The sequence below is a fragment of the Sturnira hondurensis genome, unplaced genomic scaffold (genome assembly GCF_014824575.4).
Source record: "Sturnira hondurensis isolate 20B ecotype Veracruz unplaced genomic scaffold, ASM1482457v3 Scaffold0004068, whole genome shotgun sequence".
Classification (NCBI taxonomy): domain Eukaryota; kingdom Metazoa; phylum Chordata; class Mammalia; order Chiroptera; family Phyllostomidae; genus Sturnira; species Sturnira hondurensis.
The window spans coordinates 9,312,316-9,317,938 of record NW_028076699.1 but is presented as its reverse complement, the minus strand read 5'-3'; positions in this window follow the sequence as shown (position 1 = coordinate 9,317,938).

Genomic DNA, 5,623 nt, shown 5'->3' with positions numbered 1-5,623 from the left:
TCCTCAAAACCGCATTCTATTCAACTTAGAGAAGAGCACAGAACAAGAACCTGGGAAGTAATATTCCAAGCTCTTTCAAATTAACCAAACACTGCAATTTTTAAACTAAGAGGAACCTGGATGAAGTTTAGGTAGTTTGTGCTGGGAGTGATCAGCTCTAAAAAGAGGCCTGGACAGGCCACTGCCACAAAGTCCAGGTGTAAAACAAGGCCTACTGAGGACAGAATTTACAGACTGGTAAGTAGAAGACTATAGGCAGACCTCTGGATTCTCCGTATTCTAGGGAAAGCTATGCTTAGGCCAGACATGGCTGGACTGCAGGTTCAGGGCCAGTGTTTCATGGAGAGGAACTCCTTGCTGTTGTAATGCTGTACTTTGAAGGGAAGAAAAGTAAGAAACATTTACATGACTCTAAAACAAAAGTGGCTCCAGTATCAAAGGAATGATTAGCCTGACACTGTTTGTTATGCTAACTCAGACCTCCTGAGCCATCTCTCTGCTGAACTACTGAAAGGGAGGGTTGGAAATGAGCCCCCAGGGCCATCTAGATTTCCTCAGTACCTCTGTGACACTTGAAGGTTGAGTACATATTCCTTTTCCTCGTAATTCGCTGCCTGCAGGAATAGCAGAAGGCTGTTTGGAGGCAGTCCTCCATATTTGTAATAAGAAAAAGACACAGAATCACCCTAAAAAGAGGGGTACTGAAAGCTAACCAGATTCTGTCAATTACCCCTCCCTTCCCTGGAATTTAGCAGGACTAATCCATTCCTGGACAGAGTAAAAAGTTGAACAGGTATCCCAAAGTTTTTATTCTTTCTTCAGATAAACTTTAGAATTACCTAACAATTTGTAGCTTTAAAAAGACTTGCTGGGATTTTGACTGAACACCATTGTGTTGGGAACCATCCTGCCCAGTTTCAGAAGCTGTAACCGCCCCCCCCCCGCCCCCCATGGCTAAGGCTGAGTGAGTGAGCTTCAGACCCTAAGCCACTAAGAAGACAAAGCTTATCTCCTTGGCATGAGCACTGCTTCTGTTCCTTTTAGTTCATCCATAAATGGCCCCAATGCTTGATCTGTTAGCCAATGATGGGTAAGATTCCTCAAAGGGGGAACAACTTAAGGTACAATCACAGGGAGGCCCCAGGGAAGGACTTATGTATTTGCTTAAAAATTAAGCAAATACATAAATTCGGGTATGTTATTAATATGCATATTCTTTAGTACTTGGTATTGTTAATACTTTATTTGGTTTATTTTCTCTTTGGACCAAAATTTGTGTAGGAAAAGGCTTGATTTTTTTTTCTTTCAACTTTTCCAAGTTTTTATGTCTATTTCTATTTTTGTTAACAATTTCCTTTTGTATGACATTTGATCAGCCAATTTCATCATTGTTTTCTTCAGATAATTTAGTAAAGTTTTGTATTCCTGGATTAACAAAGAATCAGAAATGGAGTCAATAAATGTTAACTAAAATCATTATGAATTATTAGATTTCACTTGCCATGGTGTAGATATTGGATTAAATGATGAGATTGAAAATTTTTAGTCAGAGAGATTATTTTAGGTGATTATTACTGTAATATCACTGAGAAGTTACTGTACACTCAAATTATAGAAGAGTCCATGTTATAGTTATTTTGTAAACATCCCACAAGGTCTTTGAAAAAATAAAAACAGTAATATACAACAAGTACTCAGTGTCTCCTGTTGCCAGGTATGTGTTCAAGGTCCCAAAGCCAGTAAACGGCGAACTCAGAATTAAGATCCAAGATTTGCACCCCAAGACTGGGATTGGCCACGACCTTCCTCATAAGGCCCCTGAGCACATACCCGGGGACCAGCTGCAGACCCCCCACCCCTTAGCTTCCCTCCTCCCAGACCTATGTTCCTGGCTGCTTCATTTGCCTCTTTTTTTCCTTCTTTTAATTATTTTGCCCAAATTACAATTACTTTTCCCTAATGTGTTGGAAATGGCCTTTTTGTCTTGCACAAATAGCTGCACATTTACTGAGGAAATTTAGGAGAGTCCATGTTTAGCTCTAAAGGGAACTTTTACAACACTCACTAGTAAAGCTACTGATGCAGATGGACCTCATGGTTGTTGGAAAACCTCTGGTGTGGAAAAAGCGTGTTTTTCCTCTTGTACATTTCCCCCTTTTAATGGTTATTAAACAAGAAAGCTTATATACCTGTAAAATTTTCAAAAATCTGAGATTTGTGTGACTGTCAAATCTGTGCTATTTTCACAGTCCCTGACTTCCTCTTTTTCAAAAATCACACTTAAACATTTCTCCCCAAATTCTCCATAAACTGCATGTATTTTCCACATGGTACGCATGGCTTTTCATTTTCTGTTCATCAGTAATCAGTAAGTAATCATGCAAAATATATGTACACCTCTCAGCAAACATTTCCCCAGTTAGTATGTGTAACTTTTGTGTAGGAGTTTCCTTTGAAATTGAGACCTCAGACTATTTATTTACTGAAGAGAAAAGGAATTCACCCTTCATTTTAATGAACCAATTGAGCAATACATCCTACTAAACAGGCTCTAAGTCCACAGTTGCAAAACCTATTGACACAAAAATATAGAAAGTGTCACTCACAACGAACAGTATTAACAAACAGATGGAAAAGAATCTAAGGTCTACACAGACCAAGAGAAAGTACGGAGCTTCAAGTCTGAGGATCTGTTTTGGAATCCCACCATGAGATCTGGAGCAAAACAAAATCCTTGAGTCCATTTCATAATCTTTAGAGTAGAGATATAGAGATAATTACATATTACAGCCAAACCTCTGTGTGTATGACAGTGAAATATTTTCTCAATAAACAAGATTCCCTAGGACAATGGATAAACATAAACAATTCCCAGAAATAGAAAAATATGGCAACACAAGATGATGCCACAATGTACCACCCACGTGATGTAACTAGAGTTACTAATATTTCATTGAATGTGTATTGACCACATTGTCTTTATTCATTTATCTGTTGATGGAGACTTGGGTTGTTTGCATATCATGGTTGTTGTGCATGACGCTGCAATGAACATGGGAGTAGAGATAGCTCTTCCAGATCCTGACTTCAATTCTTTTAGAGATGGACCTTGAAACAGAACTGGTGAATCATAGGTAGTTCTATTTTTAATGTTTTGAGAGATAACTATATTTTTCATAGTTGTTGCAACATTTGACATTCCCACCAACAGTGTATAAAGGTTTCAATTTCTCTACAACCCATATGGAAATACTTCCACTTCCAACAACATGGATGAATATGGAGGACACTATTCTAAGTGAATAAAGTTAGTTGTGGAAGGACAAATACTGCATGATTCCACCTATATGAGGTGTCCAAAATAGTTTAACTATCTTCTATCTGCTTCTGATAGAAGCAGAAAATATCTAGTGGTCGACAGGGGCTGCTTGGGAGGGGCTAAGAGAAATGAGTTTTATTCAGTGTGCTTAAATTTTGATAAATAAGTAAATTCTAGAGATCTGTTGTACAACAGTGCCTGTAGTTAACAGTGTGGAACCTATCAAGGACACATGGACAAAACCAAGGCAGGTGGAAACAGGGGAGGGAGGTGGGGATATCTGGGGTGGGGAGAGAGTGGTGGGGGGTAAATGCAGACAACTGTAATTGAACAATAATAAAATAATTAAAAAACAAACTGTGAAATCATGCACCTCAAAATTTATTAAAAGTGTAGGCCTCATGTTAAGTGTTCATATAACAACACACACACACACAGTCAAAAAAACAAAAGGGTACAAGGAAGCTCTGATGGTATCGGCCATGTGTATTACCTTGATTGCTGTGAGAGTATTACAACTGTCTGCATTTGCCCAAACTCATTAAATTGTACACATTAAACATGTGCAGTTCTTTGTATACCAATTATACCTCAATACAGCTCTTTAAAAAAGAGTTAATAATTAAATTACAAATGCTTGCTCTCCAAAGTTATTGACAGAAATGTTGCCTATTGGTACTAACAAAGATTCTTTGCTTAATCATAATTCATTCAGCGTTTTGAACTTTCTTCTCTGCCCATTGGTGCATTTCCTTGTAAAATCCAGTTTCAGCAAGAACACTGCTAAATCCGTTTAACCAGAACCCCCACCCACAACATGTGATCACCCTCCGCATCTGATCAATGCCTTCCTCCACCATTCGCACGTGATGTCTAATCACCCTGACCTATGTTCAGCAAAGAATCCTGTCAGGTTGGTTTAGCTAAAAACTCCCTTACTTCTGATGTTTCCTTTTAGCAATTTTCTATTCACTGATGTCCACCCTGCTCTTTGGTAATAAATTCTCGGTTGCCCATGCTGCATGTGAGGTTGAACCCAATCTCTCTCTCCTACTGTAAAATCTCATTGTAGAGGTCCATATGCCTATTACAGTGATGCTGAATAAAGTCTGCCTTATCATCTTTAACAGATGTCATCAAACAATTTTTTCTTTAATAGGAACATGCTGACACCCTTGAGGAAATACTTTGGGACTTTATCCTGGTGGTCTTCAGTATTTTCCTCATGTATCCTGTAAAAGGATTTGAGCAAGTCTATATTCCCTTATATATTTATATTAATATCTAGACCTTTTAAAAAAGATTTTACTTATTCATCTTTAGAGGAGAAGGGAAGGAGAGAGGGAGAAAGATATCAATGTATGGTTGCCTCTTGCACATCCCCGGTTGGGAACTGGCCTGCAACCCAGGCATGTGCCCTGACTGGGAATCAAACCGCGATCCTTTGGTTCACAGGCTCATGCTCAATCCACTGAGCTACACCAGCCAGGGCAATATCTAGACTTTTATGCAAGTTGAAGTAGTTGCAAAAGGTATAATTTCCAGACTTTTGTAAGTATTGATGCTTTAAAGTAAAGCTTCCTCAGATTTTATATCAGTATGAATATAATAAGCTTGAGAATGTTTATTGATAACCCTATCATAAATTTCTGTTATAAAATTATAAATTAATTTATATTTGTGATCATAAGGTTAAAAATTCTCCTTTACTGATTTAGTATTATAATTTCTATCAGAACACATCTGATAAAACATTATAAATATATTATCAATTTTGATAAAAAATATTAAAGGTAAAAAGTAAAATTTCCTTAGAATCAAACCTCTTAAGATGATTAGACTGTTTCAAAAAATGAATCTATCCTTGGATTAATATTGATTATGGATATAATGAAGCAGGATTAGCAACAATTCTGTGCTTATCTGTGATGGTTAATTTTATGTGTAAGCTTGGCTAGGCTTTGACGCTAATTTTTTTGGTGAAACAGCTTCCCAGATGTTGTTGTGAAGGTATTTTTTTTTAGACTTTAAAAAAAGTAGAATATTTTTCACAATCTTGGTGGTCCTAATCCAATCAGTTGAAGGCCTTAAGGACAAAGACTGAAGTTTCCCAGAGAAGAAACAAATCAGCCAAAAAATTATAACATAGAAACTCTGCTTGTTTTCCCAGTTTGTAGGCCTGTCCTACAGATTTCAGAGTCAAGACTTCACCACCAACTTTTACCCGAATCTTTAGCCTGCTGGTCTTCCCCGCAGATTTTGAACTTGCCAGCTCCAGCAACAATCATGTGAGACAATTTCATG